The sequence below is a fragment of the Cupressus sempervirens genome, chromosome 4 (genome assembly GCF_028749045.1).
Source record: "Cupressus sempervirens isolate cs-2001-9-10 chromosome 4, ASM2874904v1, whole genome shotgun sequence".
NCBI classification, from domain to species: Eukaryota; Viridiplantae; Streptophyta; class Pinopsida; order Cupressales; family Cupressaceae; genus Cupressus; species Cupressus sempervirens.
Genome location: NC_143121.1, coordinates 865,738,237 through 865,764,040, shown reverse-complemented (window position 1 = coordinate 865,764,040; position 25,804 = coordinate 865,738,237).

Sequence of the window (25,804 nt, the reverse complement as noted above, 5' to 3'; positions counted from 1 at the left end):
GTAAAGAAACTATGGAGGTATGTTTTGAGGGCTATTATTGAGTATATATCTTTAGAAACAAGATTTTATAGGGTTAGAACACATCATTTTGTTTCGCTCAATCATTTTCATTATGGGATTAAGGTCTATTTTCCTTTTTATTTTTATACTTCCATGCATAAGAATATTTCTATGCACAAGAAAAAACCTATTTTGAATTAGGCCCTACATGAGGGTTTACTACTTTTAATTTATGAGCATTTCAAGGCTCAATCTAGAAGAAAAACCCCCACGCAGGTAGTTGCAACATCCGAGGAGACTGGGAGTTCAAACTTCTCATTTGACATGGATGATGTTCAGAGTATAAGTTGGGAGGATGAAGATGCTAACCTTTCATCTAGAAAGAAGGCTAAGGCTTTTGAGAAGAAATCACCTTCATCTTCTAAAGCCCCATGTAGCAAAAGTCCCAGGGGGGTTGGGTCTAAAATTGCTAGTCAAGGAGATAAGGAGTATAATGAGGAAGGGGATGATATGGATACTAATGAAGAGAATAAGGAGAAGGAGGATGCTAAGAGGGAGGACCTGGTAGCTAAAAAATAGAGGAGGTCTAAGGAGGAGGATGTGTCCCTAGAGGGGAAAATGGATCCTGGGCCAGAGATCACAACCATTCCTCTTTCTCCAATTTCCCCTCCTCAAGAACATGACAAGGAGAAGACAGAGGATGAGAGTCAAGAGGCAGTTATAAAGGATAAGCTCATTGCTTGGAAAAAATTTAATGTTAGAACCTCAAAAATGGGAATTGTGAGAGAAACCATGAACCCCCAAATCCTTGAAGATAAAGAGGAAAAGCTCCAAATGGAGGAACTCATTGATCTAGCCTTGGTGGCTATTACTGATAATGCAAGGTAAATTGGAATGAATTTGATAAATAATGCTAGAAATAGTATGATTGACAATTTTAGGTTAATTAAATGGCTCTACCATGAACTGGAGGATGTCAAAGAAAGAATGGGTCAAGTGAAAAACCAAGGGAAGAAGGTAGAACTTATAAATTTGACAGATCAGGGGATGGCCTTAGATTGGTGGAAAAAAGAATTCAGAATCTGGAATTTTACAATCATAATTTGGAAAACTAGATGATTTCAATTCTGACTTCCCTCAATGAAAATATCTCTTCTCTTATTAGAAATCTGAAAGCCAGGGGTTTCTTGGAGGATAATGAGGAAAAAGATAGAGCCAAAGATAGGATGGATGAAGACATGATTACAGACATTACCTTCAGCAACTTGGATCAATACAATTCTCGTCTGATATTTGGTTTTTGGATTTAATGTTTGTACTCATATATGCTCCAAAAAGTGCATGCATTGTTGTAGTAACATATCATGCTTCAGTTGTTGATTGTGATATGCATTTTTGTTTCTTGCTTGTCCAAGTAACTAGTATTCCCTCTAGGAAGAATACATCACCAATTGTGTTCTTTCTATCATCTATGTTCCTTTCCCAATTAGCATCATGAAGAAACTAAGTTCAAAGATACATTTGCAATGATACTATAGGTCATACTCTTCATTATCCTTTAGATACCTGAAGATCCTTTTCATAGATACCAAGTGTGATTCCTTTGGGTTGCTGGAAAATCTAGCCAATATTCCTACTACTTGTTCTATGTACACTCTATTATTGATGGAGACACAACCAAAGACTAGAATGAACACACAGAAAAAGGAAAATATTATTATCAATGAAAAATTCCCTATGGGCTTACAAAAGAATGATTCTAGAGAAAGAAATCCTCCACACAGTACCTTCTCTCTAACTCCACTAAGAACTACCTTTACAATGCCAGAAATGTTCTTAAATAGACCCCTTTTTGTTTAGGATTAGGAATAAATTCTAGAATAAACTAGTTGGCATCCCTCACCAAAATATAAGGTTTTAGAAGTCACGTTAGAAGTCAGTGTAAAATTAGAAGAATCCAAAAATGGTAGTCCAACTTTCGAGAGGCACAACTTTTGAATTGGGACTCTAATTGACGAACCATTTACATTTTCGAAAAGCTCTCGAAGTGCTCTACAACCCTATGGACCAGCTTCACTCATCTCCCATTTTTTAGGCCTGTACAAGGCCATTTAGCACCTCAAACTTGACTTTGACGCACTCTTAGGAGGTCTCTAGGAAACTTAAAACTACAATAACTTTCTAACCGTAAAGTCTTTTGACCTAATTCTTTTTCTGGAGCACTTTAAATTACAATTATAATTATCTCTCCAAATTACACCCTCTAACTCATCATAATTTTGGCCCTCTTACAAAATAACCCATTTTTTTAATTTACACGTATCCCAAGGTGCTCAAAAACTCCAACCTAGAAAACTAACAGTGGAACTGTGAGAGTTGGAACCTTTATTTGACCCAAATGGGTATCTAGAAATAAAAACACATTAAACAGGAACTATCTCTAAGCATATTTTTGGGTGATACAAGATTGCCCTTACACCATTGGATGCTCCTGTATCAGACACCAAGGGTAGATTGAAAAGTGACCCTGTCACTTTATGGTAGAGGAAAACCCAAATGGGAAACCTCCACTGCTAATATCCAAGTTGAGTCCTCTATTGGTTTTCCTTTCCACTTCACCAAGTACTCTTCATACTGCCTATTTCTGGTACTTCTACCCACACAACTATCCAGAATCTCTTCTATCTCCTCCTTCTTAGAAGTAGGAATTGGACATGGCTCTAGCTTCAACCCCTCATCTACACCATCATAATGATATTTTATTAAGTCTAAAATTTTTAAGATAGGAGAAATGTGAATCCCATCTGGCAACTCCACCTCATATGCATTTCCCGAGTCATGTTTGTTCAAAATTTTGCAAGGCCCAAATTTTTTCATCTTCAATTTGTTGTAAGTACCCACTAGAAATCATTCCTTTCGTAAGTGTATCATAACCAAATCCCCTACTTGGAACTCCTTATGTCTCCTCCTTTGATCTACCCTGGCTTTATACTATTGATTCATCTTGGTGATGTGTGCATGGACCTCCTCATGTAGGCTCTTGATATGTTTAGCAAATTCTTCTGCCTCGGCACTTGTCCTCTCCCCTTGCTCCATTTTCCTTAATTCTGGTGCAGTCCTCGGGTTACTTCCATACACAATTTGGAATGGTGATCTACCAATACTCCTATTTATAGAATTATTGTAAGCAAATTGTACTTGTGGTAGAATCAAATCCTATCCCTTGGGTTTATCTCCCACTAAACACCTCAAAAAATTGCCCAGACTTCTATTTACCACTTTTGTCTATCCATCAAATTATGGATGATGTGTAGAACTAAACCTCAATTCTATCATCAACTTCTTCCATAAAGTCCTCCAGAAATACCCCACAAATTTAGTATCTCTATCAGAAATAATACTCTTTGGGAGACCATGTAGTCTTACCACCTCTCTCAAAAACAAATCTACAATATGTACAGCATCATGAGTCTTGTGGTATGGGATGAAATGTGCCATCTTGGAGAACCTATCAATCACCACAAATACTGATTCATTACCCCTTTGTGTCCTCGGCAATCCAAGAACAAAATCCATACTTATGTCCTCCCAAGGCTTTGATAGAACAAGCAATGGTTGATAAAGTTCAGTATTGTGACTAAATCCTTTGGATGCTTGACATACTTGACAACTCTGCACAAATTTCTTCACATCTTGTGACATTTGAGGCCAAAAATAATGTTCTCCAAGAATGGCAATGGTCTTATCTCAACCAAAGTGTCCTACCATTCCCCCACTATGTTTCTCTTTGATCAAGTTTTCCCTCATGGAACTCCTTGGAATGCATAATTGATTGCCCTAGAATAGCATACCATCCTAAATCAAATAATCTAGCCATCTAGTTATGTCTACAGTAAGAGGTTCTTTACAAGCCTTCCATGCTTCAGCAAAATTAGGATCCTCCAAGTACAAATTCTTGAGTTCATCAAACCCAACCACTTCAACCTGCATTACTGTAAGCAACAACTGTCTCCTACTCAATGCATCTGCAACCCTATTAGACCTTCCACTTCTATGTTTCAACACAAATGTATAGCTCTGCATGAACTTTACCCACTTCATATGTCTCTGGTTCAATTTATCTTGGCTATTTAGGTACTATAATGTCTAGTGATCAGTATACAAGACAAATTCTTTTGGCAATAAATAATGCCTCCATTTCTTTAAGGCTTGAACAATTACATAGAACTACTAATCATAAATAGAATACTTCTTCTTTGCATCATTCAATTTTTCACTAAAATATGCAGTAGGCTTACCTTCTTGGCTCAATACAGCCCCAATAGCACTGCTACTATCATCACAATCTACCTGGAACACTTTACTGAAATCAAGAAGTGCCAACACAGGTTGTTCTATCACCTTCTTCTTCAATAGTTCAAAACTCCTTGCAGCTGTTGTAGTCCACTTGAACTCTTTCCTATCCCCCTTATTGTTTCAGTCAAGGGTGCACATATGCCACTGAAATTCTTAATGAACTTCTTGTAAAAACTAACCAGACTATGAAATGATCTCACCTCAGTAGCAGACCTTGGAGTAGGCCATTCCAAGATGGCCTTTACCTTCTCTGGATCCATTTTGAGACCTTCAGATGATACAACAAACCCCAAGTAGACTAACTCTTTTTTTACAAAGCTACATTTCTTCAAATTAATCAACATTTTCTCTTCCCTCAACCTTTCAAGGACACTACGAATGTGCAATAAATGTTCATCCAAAGTCTTATTGAAAATTAAAATATCATCCATATAGACAATAACAAATTTTCCCAAGAATTTCTTTAGTACCTCATTCATAAGCCACATGAAGGTGCTTCGCACATTGGTCAATCCAAAGGGCATGACTAACCACTCATATAGACCCTCCTTGGTCTTGAATGCAGTCTTCCATTCATCTCCCTCTCATATCTGTATCTAGTAATAGCCACTCTTGAGATCTATATGTGTGAAGTATTGAGCTCCACTCAAGCAGTCCATAAGATCATCCATTCTTGGCAAAGGAAACTGACACTTGATGTTTATTCTATTTATAGCTCAAGAGTGTGTGCAATTCTCCACTCTCCATCCTTCTTTGGTGCCAGTACTGTAGGTACTACACATGGACTCAAGCTCTCTTGAATCAAACCCTTCCTCAATAGCTCCTAAACTTGTCTGTTTCGCTCCTCAGTTTCAGTAGGAGTCATCCTATGAGCAGCCTTGTTAGGAAAACTAGCTCCAGAGATTAAATCTATCTGATGACTGATCTGCCTTACTGGTGGCAACCCTTCTAGAACATTATCAGAGATGACATCTCCATACTCACTTAATAGGCCTGAAAATTCAAGTGGAATTTCACTACTACCTTCCTTATCTCTTCTAGGAATCAAAGCATAACACATGCGCTGATGTTTCATACCATCCAAAAATTATCTTCCATCAACAAGACATATCCTAGCACTACTGCATACTTTTCACCTTCCTTTATCAAGGGCTTCAGTTTGTGGTGAACCCCATCCTTTTTCAGAGAGTGTGTATTTTCATGACTATCATGTATAGCATGTCTATCAAATTGCCATGGTCTTCCCAACAATAAATGGCAGACATCCATTGGAATAATGTCACAGAGAACTTAATCATGATAACTCCCAATCTTGAACTTCACCAAACACTATTCACTGACCAGGACCTCATCCTTCACCCAAGAAATTTGATAGGGTTGGGGGTGTTTCTCCCTCTTGAGCTTTAGCTTAGAGACCATCTCCTCAGACACCAAGTTGTCAATGCTATCACCATCAACAATCACATCATAACACTTATCCTCACACTCGTACCTGGTACAAAACAAACTCCTCCTTTATCCAAGTTCAATCTAACCGCTTAGTAAGACCCTTTCATTTATGAGGACCTCTCCTCTCTTTGCATCCTCAGAATGTGATGATTGTGCATCCTCATCCACATGAGCAACCCTTGTTGGACCATCAGCTCTCCTATCTGTCCTTCCTTGTCATTGAGGGTATTCAAATGCATGATGACCTTCTTCATTGTAATGAAAATAGGGACCACAGAAGCCCCCTCTTCCTAAACCTTGTACATGTCCTCTACCTCTTCCTCTCTGATCTCCAAAGTTTTGATCATGGAAGCAGTTGAAACCCTCATTCCTCTGGTTCCTACTAGTACCCACATCTTCATTTTTCTTCTGGGTCTCATTTTGGGCTCCAAATGACCTACTGCCACCCCTTCCTCCTTGATTGTGCCCTCTTTTCCTTCCATCAAACCTTTTGTTTAGCTTCTCTTCAACTCACAGGGAAAATTGGTATGCCTCTTCAATGCTAGTCATTCTAACCAGACTTAACTCCTCCTGAATGCTAGGTTGTAACCCACTGAGGTAATGGGAAACCTTCACCTTATTAGCTTTTGCATGCCTACCCTAATAAGAAGTTGATAAAATTCCTCTTTATATTCCTGGACATATTTTCTTACTTGCTTTAACCCTTGTATTTTCTTGAACAAATCAAGCTCGTAATCAACAGGAATGAACTACTTCTTTAGTTTATCCACCATGCAATAGACCCCAATTCTTAAATAGACCCCAATTCATTTAGGATTAGGAATACATTCTAGAATATGCCAGTTGGCATCCCCCACCAAAACAGAAGGTTCCAGAAGTCACGTTAGAAGTTTGTGTAGAATTAGAAGAATCCAGAAACGATAGTCCAACTTCCAGGAGGCATAACTTTTGAACTGGGACTCCGATTGACGAATTGTTTACATTTCTAAAAAGCTCTCAAAGTGTTCTACAACCTTATAGACTAGATTTTCTCATTTCCCATTTCTTAGGCCCCTACAAGGCCATTTAGTGCCTCAAACTTGACTTTGAAGCACTCTTAGGAGATCTCTAAGAAACTTAAAACTGTAATAACTTTCTAACCATAAAGTCTTTTGACCTTATTCTTTTTCTAGAGCACTTTAAATTACAAGTATAATAATCCCTCCAAATTACACCCTCTAACTCATCATAATTTTAGCTCTATTACAAAACAACCCATTTTCTGCATTTACACATATCCTAAGGTGCTTAAAAACTCTAACCCAAAAAACTAATAGTGGAACTATGAGAGTTGGAACCTTTATTTGACCCAAATGGGTATCCAGAAAATCAAAACACATTAAACAAAAACTATCTCTAAGCATATTTTTGGATGATATAGGATTGCCCTTACACTATTGGATGCTCCTACATCAATTATGTACAACATGATGTATTTTATCAATCATGGATTGGTAAAGTGTCTCATTTAATTTAGGGATTTCATCCTTCTTTAAGAGCTTGTAACCTATTACCATTGGAGTGCCTACCATTTTTTCTTCCTCCATACCAAATGTCTTTTTTATTTCCTTTACATATTTTGTCTACCCTATAAAGATACCTCCTATGAGTTGGGACACTTAAAGTCTAATGAAGAGATTTATTTCTTTGTTCATGGAAATTTCAAACTCCTTCATAGAATTAGAAAATTTAGAACTTTTCCTAACATCTCCTCCAAAGATGATATCATCCACAAATATCTCTACAATCAAAAAACTTATTTATGTTTCTCACTTCATGTATAAATTGTAGTTATCGTTGGTTCTTGTGAATATTTATCAACTATGACTCCAATCTCTCATGCCATGCTCTTAGTCCCTGTTTTAGTCCATATAGAGCTTTCCTTAGTCTACATACTTGGTTTTTACCTTTTTCATTCTCAGACCCCTTGAGTTTCTTGATGTACACTCCTTCTAGAACTCCATTCAAGAATAGAGACTTTACATCCATCTAATACACTTTGAAGTTCTTGTAAGCTACAAATGCTAGGAGTGTCTTGTCTCCTTCTTATCTAGCTAATAGTACAAAGGTTTATTCATAGTCTATGCCTTCACCTTATGCATATCCCTTGCAAAAAATTCTTGTTTTATTTATGACTACCTATCCATCTTTGTTCATCTTGTTTCATAACACTCATTTTGTACCTATGACATTCTTTTCATATGGTCGGGTGACCAAGGTCCATGTATCATTCTTTACTATTTGATAAATATCCTCTTCCATGCCCTTTCTCCAATTTTTTTCTTTTAGATCCTCTTATGTAGCTTTGGGATCCATATGTGAGATCAGACACACTACCTCTCTTCCCCTTCTCTTGGTTATCACTCCATCATCCCTATCACTAATGATTTAATCTTCTAAGTGGTGTCTCTCGACATATATTTCTAGCACCAATTCCCCTTCAAGTGCCTCTTCTCTTTGGTCTTCATGTCAAACTTCTTTTTCTTGATCTACAACTTCTTATATAGGTTACACCTTTACTAGTACTCTCTCCACTATATCACTTAGTGGTAGTACTCAAACTCCTTGTATTATTCTTGTGTTTTCTTGTTGTCTTCCTTATTATTCTCTAAAAATTAATCCAGCCTTATATTGGTAGATTTCAAAATCATGTTTTTCCAAAAGTTCAAACACTAGTATGCTTTTCTATTGGTAGAGTATCCCGGAAAGCTACCCTCATCACTTTTAGCCTCAAATGTCCTTGGTATTCATCTCTCTTGATGTACCATTTCCTTTTGAATACCTTGAAATAAATAAAGGATGGTGTGTTACACAAGCCTAGTTCATAGGGATTATTCCTTGTCCCCTTCTTCACTTGTACCCTAGTCAACATGTACACAATTGTGCTTACAACCTATCACCAGTAGATTTGTGAAAGATTATTTTTGATCATCAATGTTTTAAGATAATCTATGATGGATTTTTTATTCTCTCTACAACAAAACTCTATTGAGATTTCCTAGGAGCTTAAATTTGTCTTATGATTCTATGCTCCTCATAGTAGATTTCAAATTCTTACAAGGTGAACTCATCTCCCCAATCTAATCTCAAAAACTTTAATATTCTACTAGTCTCCCTTTCTATTTTTTCTTTGTAGACTTTGAACATGTGGAAGGTTCTAACCTTTTTTTTTCAAATAAACAATCCACATCATTCTAGAAAAATTATTAATAAATAATATAAAGCGTCTATCACTTGATACACTCTTCATCCTCATCGAGCCACACAAGTCAGTATGAACTAGATATAGCATATGTTTAGAAGTATGTTGTTGACATTATGATCAATTTGTCTATTAGTGACTCACACTTAGTCAATATACAGTTGCTACCGTGCTTCAGAACCTATGTACAGTTTATGCCAAGTGTAGTAGTGTTTACCGAGTTGTTTAGTGCAAGTGATGGAAAATCCAATGTTAACCAAGTTCCATAGTGTTAACCGAGCTCCATAGTGTTAATTGAGTTTCAAAGTGTTAACCATATTCTCAAGTGTATACCTAGCCAATAGTGTTAGTGATACAAATCTAGTGTTTACTGAGACATGGAGTGTCAATCGAGTGATTCAGTATATGTCAAGTTTCGCAGTGTGGTGATCGAGTTCAAGCTACTTGAAAGTGATTAGTATGAACTGAGCCTCTTCATCAATCAAGTGCCAGATGATGTCAAGTGTTGAAAATGGTTGTCAAGTATCAAAACATCACCAAGTTTGTCTTTAGAACCTAAGTTATAGTAGTTGGGCCGACTTTGTGGATTTTGGTGAAACTTGTATTGTAGCCAACTCCAGTAAGTTGTGATTTGGATTGATATATATGTAATGCATTGTATCATATCCAAACAAGGTATGTGATCATATGATCATCATAAGTGAAAATTAAAGAAGGCTACAAGTAGTATAAGGGATAACAAAGTATTATCCATCACAGCAAGGTGATCATTACAATTCAAGGAATTTCAACTAGAAAATCAAAGTTGCAGATCAAAGATCAACCATTAGTTCATCCTAACAGATACATCAGTCAAATCCTTTAACAGGGTAGACTTAATAGTCTTTGATAAATCTCTTTACAAGGTGCATCTTTCATTGTATGTTTTGTAAATCCTTTGACAAGGTGGACCTCACAATCCTTATTGCTCTTAAGAGGGTAGATCATCAAAAGTGATCAATTATAAGCCTTAACAGGATGACTTTATATTACAGTACTAAAGCTTGTGGGTATCATCCCTACCCCAATTTTACTTCTATTTGGAAGGTTTCTAGGTCACCATATCTTGTGTCAAATTGCTATGAATGTTTATTTCATTCAAAATATTATACAATATTATACAATGGATTAATTGGTGAAATAAGATTAAGCTTTATTGGTTCCTAATTCAACCCTCCCCTCTCAGTAACCTTGCCTATCTCATATTTCCAACAATTGGTATCAAAGCCTTGTGGTTCTCACAGAAGAATTTTAACATCTTGAGTAAATATTAGATGCAATGGAGGTATATAGGCTAGATAAGGCTATTGAAAATGAAAAGTTGGATCTTGAATTAGCCATTGGACAACTAAAGAAAGAAAAGGAGCAACTCTCTCAATCATTGAAAAGAGGGAAAGATCTTGCAGTACAAATGAATGAGAATATCTACACTAAAGAAAGAATTGTAGATATCTATCCAAAAATAATCTTAGATGAAGCTAATGAAGAAATCAAAGAACTATTAGAAGAGAATTCCAATCTTCAAGAAGAAGTTAGAAAGCTAAAAAGGGAACAAGAAATCCAATCAGTAAGATTATGTGAAGTCATGGAAGAAAAAGACAAAGCCAAAGAAGAGATAGAAGAAAAGAACAATGAAATTCAGCATCTATCCCTTCAACAAAAAAAATTCATTGATCATCTCACAAATGCAAATGAAGAGCTTATGAATCTTAGGTAGGAAAATGAAAGACTACAGAATGATCAAAACATTAAAAAGAAAACCAATGAAAGGATGTTGAAATCTCAAGAAAGCATGAATCAGTTGAATGAGAAAAATTAGTATAGACATAAAGGAAAAGAAATATTAGGTTATACAGAAGAAGGTGAATCATCCAGACAAGGAGCTCTAAAGAATCAAAGGCCTACTTTCAATCATTGTGGTAACATAGATCATACATCAAACAAATGTTGGAGTAATGGTAAAGCAAAATTCAATGGAAAGTGTTAGAGCTGCAATAAGCATGGTCATAGAGCAATTAATATAAGGACAAACCTAAGTTTGAAGGCAAATGTCACAATTGCAAGAAATAAGGACATAAATCTTCTAAATGCAAAACCAAGATATTGAATCCAACAAAACAAATTGTGAAAGCAATATTTGGATGGGACTATAACACATGGTGTAGATTCTACTACTATGGTGAATTTGGGCATATTGGAGTGAACTATTTAAAACATCATAGGAGGAAAAGAGATACTACTAAAAGATGCTTTATTTGTATAGAATTGGAAATTTTGCAAAGAATTGTATGAACATAGGAAGAATTGAAGATGAAAAGAAAGTTAAAGATCACAATATTAGAAAGTAGATGAAGCAACAATGAATACCAAAATCTCCCAAGAATGCAAATCTACGTCATGAAGTAGATGTCATTCAAGAGTTGGCATCTAAACTTGAATCCCTATGGGAATAACTGGAACTGAGACTCTGAAGCAGACATCTCTCATCAGTTCTAGCTAGAAAGAAAAAGAGTTCCATATTAGCATTTAAGATGCACAAGGATCACCGAGTGGTCATGGAAATCATAGACCTTACCGAGCTAGGTTAGATCACAAGACCCTACTGAGTAAGGTTAGGATACACTAAATTATTGTATGTGGACACTAAGTTGATAAAGACTCTACCGAGCGATAATGATTATGTTGAGCTATGAATGTCTATCGAGCATTAAAAGATCAAATGAGTGGAAGATAGCCTATCACTGAGTGAACAAACATACCAAGTATTAATGGTGATTGTAAAGAGGAAACTTGTTAAAAGGAAGAAATTGAATGCATTGTTTCACCACAAATTTCCAAAGCTAGTTGACAAGAGCAATTTTAGAGCTTAAGAACAATTTGAGTGTTTATTGTTGAAGAAATTTTGAGTTTTCCAAAACCCTATCAAGCATGGCGTCTTCTAGCATCAAAATCAAATTGGGGTCTAAAATGTTGGTTCGAGGAGTTGATTACAAGGAACCAAACTTCAAATTGAGTTCAAAAATTGCAAAAGCGCTTGACCTAGCTAGGGCACAATAACAAATTTTACCCAAGGTATTTCTCGTACATGATATCTGTTCATATTATAAATGTTCTATCCAAGAGCTAGAAACTCATGAGATGAATGAAGCATTGAATGAGTTATGTGTGAATGGTGTTCTAAAACCTGAGCATCAACATCTAGAAGCTAAGGGCTTAATGCATGTTTCACATATGCCAAGGAACTTTCAATCAAAGTGGATAAGATTTATCCTGAGCTGAGTTCACAATAGAAAGTTATGGTTAGACCAACCCATTCTAATCATGAGGAAAATGGTTCACAAAACTACTGGTCTTTCCATGTTGGACGAAGCCAAAGTGACCAAAACCCTAGGTCAAGTGCAAATGGAAAAGAAAACTCTTGTTGAGTGGGATGGTAGAGGAATGAAGATTAGCAATGTAACTGACATGGAACTAAAATTTGACATCCATATTATTGCTCATAAGATCTATAGCTCCAGTCACTTCAACAGTGTTTCATGTGAAGTAGTTGATCTGACTCTCAAAGTAGTGAAGAATAACATGTCATTTGACCTTGCCAAGTTGTTATTGAATCAGTTCAATAAGAACATGGAGAGCATTAGAGGTTCCAAGAACAATTCATGTAAGTTTGATTCACACTTGACTTGTTTATTTTTCTTTGTGAAAAAAAATTCTCTTCTAAAGGATCAATATTATGGAGAAAAGATGTCACTATTTTATACCAAATAAATGATTATATAGCAGAAATGGGTGAAAACATTGATGGCATCATGGACAACTACTTTGAAACATTCAAAGAGAAGATGTAGAATAGATATAGGATACCTGTGAAGCTTGTAGAAGACTACAAGGATGATATATGTTTTATGGTATATTGTAACAAGGTATATATTCAGGAATTCAATCCTAGAATAGCATGGGTTAAGCCTCTAGAGTATGAGGTTAACATAGATGAGACCAGAGATATCATTGAGGCTCTTCTAAAAGAGCCTATGGATCCTAAGGCACCATATTTTGGGACTTATAAAGAAGCCAAGGCAAGAATAGAACTTGAAATTAAGCTTCCTCAAGCAGCTTTCAAAGGAAAAAAGAGGATAGCAAAATTAAAACAAGAAAATTTGACTCTCTTGCTGACAGAAGGAAATGGTGACGATGTGGAAGAAGACAACACAGAGGATGAAGATAAGGAATCCAAATTTGAGGAAGAAGAACCTATAAGAAAGAAAGTTAAGGTTATCATAACCAAACCTACTAAGTAATCCACTGTTGTATTCACAAGAAGGGTGCCAAAATCTAGGAAGAAATTGAAGTTAGGTGAGGAGGATGCCAAGAAAATTATCTTCAAAATGCCTACACCTACTTTTTAGGAAAAGTTAAAGGAATTGGAAGAAGGAACTAGCATGGCATGTTTCAAATTCCTTAAATATGAATCAAGGAATGAGGATGAGAAAAGATAGATTGAAGACGCCATTATGACCAAATTGGGAAAATGGAACTATTCTCTTAATGAGCTTGCTTAGAAAATTCCTAATGAGCTTATGCAAGCAATCAAGCCTAGATGGGAGCATGTAAAGAAGACTGCAAAAGACATCTTTGATAGACTCTGAGGCAACTCATGTTGAGTCTCAGTGAAAAAGAGGTGAAAGAATCTTTGAAGAATAATGAATAGAAGTTCACTCTCAAGATGAACACTTGCATGATGCTTCTCAATAACATTAAATATGTTGTGAAGGTTGCTACAACATGGAAGAATACTTACAAACTACATCAACCTAGTGATTTTATTGTTCATGTTAATGGAAAAGATGATGATGGTGATGAAGAAGAGGATGTGGAAATAAAAGATGATGAAATAGATAATGTAAATATGGATGATGAGGAGGAAGAATAGGAAGTTGCTAGAGGAAGTCTTCCAGAGATTCAAAGCATTGAGGAAACTGATGTAAAAAAGATTGTAGTAGAAGTAATTGCTTCATTTCCTCATTCTTTGAGAAAAACCTTAGTGCAATCTGCCTCTAAGAAAGCTCCTACTGAGTTGGTTGTGACTACCATTGCAACACCAAGCACCCATCCAAACTCAGGACCTATTTAGCTAGGTATTCCATTAACTAAAGTGGTTAGCACTTCATTTACTAAGTAGCAAGTGCCTCTGTCATCAAGATTTATCATGTAGCAACAAGGTATTTCTACTATTAGTTCCATATCTACAATTGTTACTAGCCCCTTTGTTTCTACTATTGTTTATATTCCACATATAGCTAGTACAATGACAATTGAGAACAAGTCTCAACTAAGTACTAAAGTTTCAAATAAGGTAAGGTTAAAGAAGAAGATATTGATCTAGATGAGGATATAGTTATTCCAAATTGGGATATCTCTACCCTCAATCCTTATCAAATGAACACCATGGGTGAATTATTGCAAAAGAGAGCTAAGCAACAAAAGCTTAGAGAAGAGAAGAGAAAGAAAACCCAAGTGCTTGAAGATCTAAAAGACATATTTGTAAATTCATTAAGTATTGAGGTTGATAGTACATGACCTATTTTGGACCAGTTAGCAGAAGTTGTCCATAAATTCAATGAAGACTTGAATGGATAGGATAAGTTTCTACAAAGAGGAGAAATAAAATTTGAGAACAAGTTATTGGAACAAGTGGTGCAGAAAATTACAATAAACCATATAGAGATATCTACTACTCTTGTTTCATTGGAGACATATGTAAATAATGTCACTTCATTATTTGTTAAGTTGTGTGACACATCTATCTTCACACAAGTAATTAAAAATAAATTATTAAAGATAGATGAAGACATGAAGGAAAGTGCACACCAGCTTTCACTTGACCCAAGCTGTAGTTCTACTCAATATTTAAAGATTAGATTTCTAACAAATTTACAAGTAGAATTAATAAAGGAAGAAGCTAGGATTAGGACCACACTTTTAGAAATCTAAGGCACGATTCTTTCATACATGGATGCATTGCAAACAAACATTGCACATGCTAAGACACTCATCCATGATAATAACTTCTCCATAGTTGATCACATGATGGAGTTATCAGTAGAAGTTTAGATTGCATTGCATACAAGCAAGGTGTTACAAGAAAATTGGGAAAAGAAAATGGCATTAAGCCTAAAGATACACTCTAAATTTTTGTCACATTTTGGTATTAACATATAATATACACCTTTGGCACTTATGTCAAAAAGGGTGAGAAGTATAGATGAATGTATATATGTATAAAGAGGGAGAAGTATATGTAAAGATATGTAAAGAATGCATGTATGGGGGAGAAATACTCCAGGTATATGTATGGGAGAACAATATTGTACAGATAAGCAGAAAACATCCTTTACAAAAGAAATTTTGAAAAATCTAAAAAATAGAGTATGTTACCGAGTTGTAGATAGAGAATGGAGATAAAAGAATGTTTTGACTTGTAATTTTGAGTATTCAATTTTTGGTTGATAAGTGTTTTTGTCACTAATGCCAAAGAGGGAGATTATTGACATTATGGTAAATTTTTCAATTAGTGACTTACACTTAGTCAATATACAGTTGCTACCAAGCTTCAAACCCCATGTACAGTTTATGCCAAGTGTAGCAGTTTTTACTGAGTTGTTTAGTGTAAATGATGGAAACTCTAGTTTAACAGAGTTTCATAGTGTTAACTGAGTTTTACATTGTTAAACATGTTCTCTAGTGTCCACTACACCAATAGTGTTAGTGATGTGAATCTAGTGTTGACCAAGCTATGGAGTGTCAATCGAGTGATTTAGTATATGTTGATTTTTTTAGTATTCACCAAGTCACACAATGTTGTATGAGTTCAAGCTACTTGGAAGTGATCAGTATGAATCAAGCCTCTTTTTCAACTAGGAACCAAATTATTCCAAGTGTTGAAAGTGGTTGTCGAGTATACATCACCAAGTTTGTCTTCAGAATCCAAGTTACAATAGTCGGGTCGACTGTGGATTTTGGTGAAACTTGTATTGTATCTAACTCTAGTAAGTTGTGATTTGGATTGATATATATGCAATGCATTGTATCATATCCAAACAAGGTATGTAAGCATATGATGAGTAGAAGTGTGAAGTAAAGAAGCTTACAAGTAGTATAAGGGACAACAAAGTATTATCTATCACAACAAGGTGATCATTACAATTCAAGGAATCTCAACAAGAAAATCAGAGTTGCAGATCAGAGATTAGCCGTTGGTTCATCCTAACAGGTGCATTAGTCAAATCCTTTAATAGAGTAGACTTAATAGTCTTTGATAAATCTCTTTATCGAGTGCATATTTCATTGTACATTTTGTAAATCCTTTGACAAGGTGGACCTTATAGTCCTTATTTATCCTAATAGGGCAGATCATTAGAAGTGATCAATTGTAAGCCTTAATAGGCCAACTTTATATTGTAGTACTAAAGCTTTTGGGTATCATCCCCACCCCAATTTTATTTCTATTTGGAAGGTTTCTGGATCACCATATCTTGTGTCAAATTTATATGAATGTTTATTTGCTTTCATTCTTTCATGCATGCAATTAGATTAGAATATTATATGAAGGACTAATTGGTGAAATAAGATTAAGTTTTATTGGTTCCTGATTCACCCCTCCTCTCTTAGTAACCTTTCCTACCTAATATTTCCAACATAAGTGACTTTCTAGAGAAACTTGAACTCACCAACTTTCTTAGTTAATAGTCCTTACAGATAACATTATCAAGTTTAGTAAAAGGGGGTAAACCTCTTACATAGTTATTCCTTCCTACTTTAACAATAATTTAAAAATTCACATTACTTAACCTCTTATACCATGAATAAATATTATTATTTCTAGCTACCATACAAGTATTACTAGAAATATTGAGATAGAAAAGATTACTCTTCTTTGTTCTCCTAAAGCTAACAATTTACCTAGCTTGTTAGATATTCTGAAAGACCCTTTATTAAACTCAAACCTATAACCTTATCCATTAGTTGGACCACACTCAACAAGTTATATTTTAATCATTCCATTATATATGCATCTTCACAAGTAGTGGATTCATTTAGGGCTACAGTATTGTTACCTATTACTGTGCATGGTGAGTTGTTGAACTTCACCGTTTCTCCATCGTAGGCTTCAACCTAATGGAACTTACTCCTATCACCAGACATGTGGTGTGAGCAACCATTATCTATTATCTAGTTCCTATGGACTTCAATACTAGTTATCAGGGCTATCTTTGACCTTTCTTATGTGATATAAATAAAGGATACTTCATCCTAATCCTCATCATCATTGCTAGTTGACTCTTCATCAGTCACACCTTCTTCAATAACGTAGCATAACCTCTTATCCTTTGCTTTAGAGTTTGAAAACTTCTTTTTTGTTCCCTTTTATTCCCTTCTAGTTTTCATTCTCCTGCTCATAGGGTCTAGACTCTTGGAAACATAATGTCTCACCTTCTTGTAGTTAAAACATATGACAGGAAGTTCACCTTTGTACTTCTCTTTGCCTCTAGCCATTCTTTTTTCAATAGAACCTCCACCTCTTCTTGTTTGGTTTCTTTAGCATATGAGATCTCTAGTTCTCTCTTGTATGTAGATGTTCTTTTGTATCTTCTTTCTCTTAGTGTTGCATTCGATGAAATAGAGGCTTTGAATGTAGTTTTAACCTTGGACAGTTGACTATTGTCAAATTTACTAAGCTCAATTATAGTAAACTTTCCTATCAAAGCATAAAGAGATACTTTTGTCTTGTATATTTTTCTTAGCTCTTGAATAGCTAACACCCTTATGACATATTTGGGTAGAAGGGTTCTCAATAGCTTGATCATGTGCTCTTCTTCTTGTTATTAATCATATGCATGCTCTAATGGCCAGCATGACATCCTTCACCCACTTGTCATAGGCTTCAATATATTTTCCTTCTTGCATCCTCATGTCATCAAAATTTCCTCTCAAGCTTTAATATTTATCATAGATGACTTTCAAATTCTCCCACATCTCATATGTTGTCTCCAATTGCTCCACATATTTGTACTCTAAGGAGGATAGGGTGCTTGCTAGAGCATCCATTACGGTAATGTGTATATCATTTTTCTTCAACTAGTTTTCTCTAAGTTGACTAAATGGTTCAACATATTTAAGCTCTACATGGGTCCAGTAAGAATCTCCAAGAGTCGTTGTATGTAGATGCATCTTCCTACACCATGAGTTGTAGTTTCCCTAGAAACATTTGGTGCATCTCTTTTTAAAATATTTATCTTTTCCATGAGCTATTGAACTCTTAACCCCTGAGGACCTAGGCTCTAATAGGAATTGTTGGTCCTACCATAGGTCAATATACTAGAAGGGACTTAACACTTCTCTATGATTTTCTCTAGCTATAACTTAACTAATCAAGATTAAGAAAAAATAAATAATGTAATAATAGAAACAAATAACACAAAATTTATCTTGTGGAAACTTGGATAGGGTAAAAACCATGATGTGGGAGGCAATCCTCACAAATCTTGCACTCTTCTGTAGTGCACGTAGTCAAGAACTTGTCCCTATTGGAAGATTACAAAGACACTAATTGGTGCCACCCAATTAAGGGATTTTGATAAGACTTGTTAAAGTATTTCCATGTTAAGAGAATCTTGGTTAAAGGATTTTAGAACATAAGTTAATATGTCACCATGTTAGGGGATTTGCATAAATAAACTATTAGGGTACACCCTTGATGGGATTTTACTATTGCAAAGGTTAATAAAAAACATGAAATGATCTAACTGGTAGATACTACACTTAGCTTGAAATGGATTTTTCTTCAATTCTCTTGACCCATATGGAACTGTGATATGCTTTTTCTCATCTCAACAACTTTATACCTCGATCACTTGTGTGCTTGGATCTCCTTTCTCATGCACATGTTTTATCCATGTTTTTTTTTAGGGTTACTCACTTATTGTCAACTGGATATCATTATTAAAATGACTTCACTCTTCTTACTCTCCTTCACACCTTGAGATACCACTTAGCTAATCTCTTCTAAATCTTTGGCTAATCACTTAGCAATCTAACCTTTCTCCTTTCACCTCTACCTCCTTTTATACTTTCTTCTAGCTTTTCTTGGAAGCCCTAATCTATGAATTTGAACTCTCACCCCTACTACTAGCTTGGCTTCATGTTGTAGTAGTGCATCACTCTTGTTAGATGTAGTATGTTCATATAGGATTTATCGGTGTCATGTGTCCTCGATAACTTTCTCTTGTTAGACAGAATTAAAATTTGAATTATTTAGATTGTTCCTTGATCTATTCCCCCATCACCATTAAAAGTGACATTGAGTGCACTCCTACCATTTACATAACTAGGTAGTTATAAGTATCTTTCTCCATGCTCACCTTGCTGACATGAACAAACCAACTCACTAGTCTATTTGATTTCCCTTCAACTTAGCATTCTTCCACTCACATAGACTTTAATTAGCATACTTTCTCTAAGTGGATTACCTCTTTCATCACCTCAATTGGGCCCATAATTCTTCTCTTCTCTTATCACACTTGTGAACTAACACACATCAATGTGCTTTATTGACTTTTCCTCTCTACCATCCTTGATTTCTTCATATGTATTGATATCAATGACAACACCTTTGATTACTACATTCACCAGTTCATCTACCAGACAATCTTCAAGACACTTATGCCAACAATAGCATCCAATATTATTTTGTATCTTTCAATACCATCTTTCCATTTTTTTTGAATGATTGGCAATATTTCTTTTGGAATTTTTTCTCTTATTTTTCTTGGGGTCCTATTTTAGGTTCTTGAGCTAAGTAAAACATCACTAATAATGTTGGCGCTAAAAATTGCATGGTCAATTTTTAGCACTGCGGAAAAAATCAAGCCCTTAAACGCTTTTAAAATGCATATGTACCTGGTTGTACCCGTCTGTCCATTTGAGACCCCTAAGGTGTTTAATGCTTCTAGCACCTTTCATTCAGCATGCCTAAGCATTTTGTGAAGTTAAATTGAGTTTCTGAGTCATTTGGCGAAGTCCTCTTTCAAGCATTTGTCAAATTTGCAATTCTGCCCTAGTGTCGAACAACGACAGGAGGCTGTGTTTGCCAATGAATATCTCGCACCCAAAGATGTGCCATGACTTTACACTTTGATATTATCTAGCGTCCATACCTAAGAACCTATGTTTCATATTTTGAGTCATTTCGAGTTCATTTGACTAGGTTTTGAACCCCTCAAAGTTGGTCAATCAATGTTTTCATACTTTTGCACTTTGCACACATTTTCGGGAAGCCCTGTTTGACGTGCTATAACTTTGACCCAGTTGACTAAAATGCTAAATTTCCTTTTTCACTGCATGGTAGACATTAGAGACTTCCTATGTTTCAATTTTTAAGTCTTGACGAATCCATTTGATCAGTTTTCAAATGCGATTCCAAACGCAATTTATGACTTTTTACTGGTGTCAGCACTTGCAGATTTGTCAAGTACCCCTGTTCATGGCATTATAACTTGAAATCTGTGATTAGCAAGATCAAATGGATTGCATCACTACGATGTACTTTCAAAATACTATAAGTGTGTCATTTTTTAAGTCGTGACGAATCCGTCTGCAAACTTTTCCAGGTCAATTCCATTCGCAAAAAATGCTTTTTGTCAACATGTCCAGTCTGCAAAATTCTGAGTAGCCAACTTTAGATGCTCGCCAAATGCGTCCTGTTATTTTTCATGAGCCAAAACTATAGAATCATACTTTCCTCATGGAAAAATACTAGTGCCCCAGTTTTTGTCTTTCCAAGTGTCAGTTTACCCAGTTTTTGAAGCCGATTCTGAACCCAGTTTAGTGTTTTCTAACTTGTTTATCTGCAGGTGATTCTAAGAGGTCAACTTTGACAATGAATATCTTTTGACCCAGAATTTTTCATGAGAATAGATTTGATAGGATGCAAGAATGAGAAGCAAAGATTCACTATGTTCAATTTTAGGGCCTGGTCAGTTGTTCGGGTCAGTTTTTAAGGCCAATCAAAAGACCTCCTGGCATGAAATTGATGGTTTGCAAGAAGAGATGAAAATGAGTTTTAAAGATCATTTTGTGCTCAAATTCATTCCCAATCAGTATTATATGTTCAAATGATCAATTTTCCAGCTTAGGTGTCCAAAAACAAATTATTTTTTTAGCCGAACCCACTTTGGGGTCCGACTGATTCCATCAGATGAGCCGGATTTTCATTGAATCATGAAGTTATCTTGATCATGTAAATGGGAAGATCAAGAAGAGGATTGCATTTGGAAAGTCTTAAAGAGATTACATTCAAATTTGTTAAGTCTGGCATGGCTTCATCAGCTCCGGTTCAGAGTATCATTGGAAGATCATGGAATCACTGCAAATAATGACAAACATAAGATCTCACATAAGAAAAAGGGAGCTTCACGATCATTAGTTGTCATTGATGTTTCTAAACAAAGTGAGGACGGCTTCTCAGTCATGGTATCCTCCATGGTTCACATAAAGAATGCAAGTAGTCACTCACTAGAGTTGCATTAAACATGGCAACCTATGCGTAGAACAAAAGAGGAAAACGTTTGAAGACAAAGAGCGACTTCTAAAGGTGTCTAAATTGAAAACAAAGTTGTCCCATGCATAATAGAAGAGCCTTTATATAAAAGGGCAGACCCTGCACATAAAAGAGCAGACACCTTGAAGATGCAAAGAAGACCCTCACGCTAGAAAGAAGTCCCATGCCTTCACACAGGCCATTAAAAGACCAAGCTTGTGCATCAAACAAAAACAGTCAACATTGAGAAGGACAGATTAGTGCCAAGTATAAAAAAGAGAAGTCGCAGGTTTAAAGAGGATCCAAGGCGGCATTGTTTAAGACAGGGTTTTTAAGCATAGGAGATGTTTTTGTTATTAGTAGCTAACGCCAAGGTTAAAGACCAACTTAGTGAGAGGGTTCAGAAGACACAAGTGCAGCTCATGTGAAGGTAGCTCCAGGAAGGTGAAGGTGACGCCCCACGTTTGTTTTTAAAAAGAAACTGCAGTGTTAGGATGAAGCCGCAAATCCAAAGGAAGATCGTGGCTAAGAATACGAGACCCACGCGAGAGCAAAGTAAAAAGAAATTGCATCCTCACATTTTCAGAGGTCTCAACGCCAGTTGGAGGCATCAGAAAGCTCCACACTTAAAAATCAAAACCGCAACCAAAGATCAAAAGCTCCTCACACAGGCTATTGGAAGAAGCAGCTATGTTCAGGCAAACGTCAAGACATTAAGGGACGCCCATGCCAATTTTGAAGACCCGCTGTGTGAGAAGGCAAGGCGTCAGAGTTTTGAACCAGTCACATGCATTAAAGAGGGATTACCATGAAAATGTTATATCCCACATGGGTCGTGGGGAAGAAATTTCAATTTTTTAAATACAACACAACACAGTGTTTAATATGAAGTTAAGATGGGGGATTTTGTAAGACACTCCAGCATGTAAGATGGGCCCGTGGTTGGCTAGCTAGTGGGTACACTACAAAAAATTTTGAACGGGAACGCAAATAAAACCTGATGATGTCAACAAGGAGGTAAGTTGCCGAAAAGGTCACAAATCTGGCGACTCGCTATCTTGCCACCAGAAAGTGGTGAGAAATTCTGGCTAGTGAGCTAGCGACTAGCCGAAAAATTTTAAAAACCTGGCGGGAATAAAAGCCAATGTAAAATACCTGGGTCCCATTTTTGATCCAACAAAAAATCAAGTAGCACTAAGTGGCAGATGGTTGAGCGAGCAGGAGGTGATATGGCATGATCAGATCGGTTGCAATGAGATTGTGCCACGTGGCACATCCAGCGGTCCTTGCCAAGCGGAAGATGCACGGGATTTAGCATAGTGAGTTAGCGAGAAGATGACATGTGGCAATGGGTCTCGTGTTCAATGACGTGGAAGATGCAACAAGCGGTCCAATCAGAAGATGCCACGTGGCACTGGTCAAACTTAAGGTTGACCACAAATTAAAAGGGTTAGGGAAATGTTGAAGAGTTAAAAATAATAATATTTTATTATTATTTTGTTGAAAATGCCCACGTCAAGTTTTAAAATCAAATGGGATTTATTCTAAAGTTTGACTTTAGAATATTTTTAAAATTTCAATAAATTTAAAAAATCAAATGTGAAGACCATGAGTTTCTAGCAGAGGAGTCATTTTCAAAATGACTTTCAGGGGGTTTCTAAGAGGCCAGATAGGCGATGTTATATATCACCGAAATCAAAAGATGATGAACTTTTTGATTCTGGAGTTGGTTTTTGCACAGGTATCAGTCAGTTTGAGCTACACGAGGTTTTCCATCAGGTACCTAAATTGCAACCATATTCAGACTAGGAAGTTCATTTTTAATTTTTGTCAAGATAATGCCCTGAATATTAGTAGAAGACAATGGAAATGCAGTTAGAGTTGAATTTGTTCAAATTTACTCAGTAAAAACTCATTTTCACTGGCTTTTTCATGGGGCAATCAGATATTTTGGTGATTCAAAAAGATTTCATCATTTGAACAAAGATATTTTCCAATCAGTTGCAGATAATGATGAAACAAAATCAGATCAGATGGGATGAAAGAAGAAAGAGGTTACTCAGTTGCATAGGATTGAATTTCAAATGGACACTTGTCATCTTCAGAACAGATCCAGGAATTCTTTCTCTTCTATATCTTTCTTTCTTTCTTCCATTGAAGAGGTTCACATTTTTGCACTGAGAGACTATTCTTCAGCATTTCTTCTTGTATTGAACAACATTTTGAGTTTTATGCAAATAGTTCATGTCTGTTAGGTGATGTATGAAGTATTCTATACATCTTTCATGTATTTGATTTCAAGGAAAGCAAATAAAGAGCGGCAATGGTTTCAAATTCAGTCTGAATCTTGTCTCCTGTTTGTGAATTTGTAATCTTTTCTAGTTTATGATCAAAGACCATAGATTAGGTTGCATCGCATTTAGTGATGTATGTGATTGAAATACCTTGCTTATGGAACCAAGAGCGATGTAACCGCTTGGTGTTTATCACAAGGTTTACTGATTTCATGATGGGATATTCTGAGTATGAGATTCATTTTGATGCAGATGTCAGTTCACAAAGTGAAGGATAGATCAGGGATCTTGATGTAGAGATATGTCTGAGATTTCCAAGAGATGTATGGTTATAATTCATTTAATTGCCCAATAGATAAGGCACTAATCACAGATAGGATCATTAAATTTTGTTGCTCATACCTGGGTCTTGTTGTCATCAATCTATTAAATCATTTTCATTTTATGTTGAAAGGTATTCAAAGTATAACCTACACTTAGCTTTCCAGTTTCATGAGTCATGTCCTTAGCTATTTCATGCTTGTGATCTCCTGGTTAAGCATAGAAGAATTAGGGGTTTTTATCTTCATTAAATAGATTCAAGGATATGTTTTACACTGGTACGGTATCAATTGAATCTCAGGTCTACCCACCTAGGTTTTGCAGAGCCTGAAGAAGAAGAAGGGTCATGCCTTACAGTTGGCCTAGTGTCTGAATGGATGTGTTGATAATGGGAGTTAGCTGCCCCTAGATATGTTTTGTTCTCATCAGGGTAATTGGAAATGGGTAACATTTTCAAACACCAACAAAATGGTGACTCTGTTGGGGAATGTATTGAATCAAATTTAAGACAAACCTTGAGAATTTGAAAAGAAGAGATTCAATACAGCAGGAGAAGTGCATTTAAAAGTTTCATCAGTAAGTTCTCTGATGTTCTTTCCAGTTTTCTTACTCCAAATCATGCACCCCAGTAAGTTTTATCCATTTACAACAGTATTTTTCAAGGTTGAATATAGATTATGTTGCTAAGAGTGTTCATCTTCAGTCATGTCAACCGGTTGTTATTTTCAGAATACTGTTGTAATTCAGAGTCAAAATTGGTGAAAGATGTTTTCTCTCTTGTAAATGTTTTTAAAAGTTTTGCAAAGTTTTCAAGTTGAATTTTCAATTCAGATCTGTAGTGTTATGAATCATGTTTAAAATCCTTCTCACAATAGTGAGTGGTGGCTCTATTTAAAGGATCTCTAAATCATTGTAGATCAGGGATGTATAAATTGTTTTCAAGAGTTTTTAGTAGAATCAAGCAGATCTGAAAGTTAGATGAATTTGCAAGAAAGAAGAGAGATCTATTATAAGTTTCTGCCAAATAAGTCTAGAAGTGTTGTTTGATCTGTTGTCGTAAGAATTTGTAATGATAAAGATGAATCATAGCTATGATTTCATTTCTCTCTTCAAGGAGATGGCGACTCTGTAAGGTTATGATTAGTGGTGTGAGGAATTCATGTTAGCACCAGGCCAATTAGTAGATCAGTGGTTTCATACAGCAACACTTGAGGTATTTTATACTTTCATGCAATTTTCTTTCCCATGAAAGTGAGTTCTACATATGTATTCTCCATCAAGTGAAATTCGAGCACTAAGAAGAGGAGAATAGTTTTGTGTTTTATACATTTCACTGGATTTGGTTTCAATTGTTGTTTTAAAGTTGTGAAGTGTATTTGAAGCATCCATTTGGTAGAGGGTTATGAAGATCTGCTGCAAGTTATGAATTCTGAAAGTATTTAATGGTGAATGAGTCTTGAGTTGAAGAATGTCAAGTTTCATCTCATCTAGTATGCAGCCTGTTAGTGA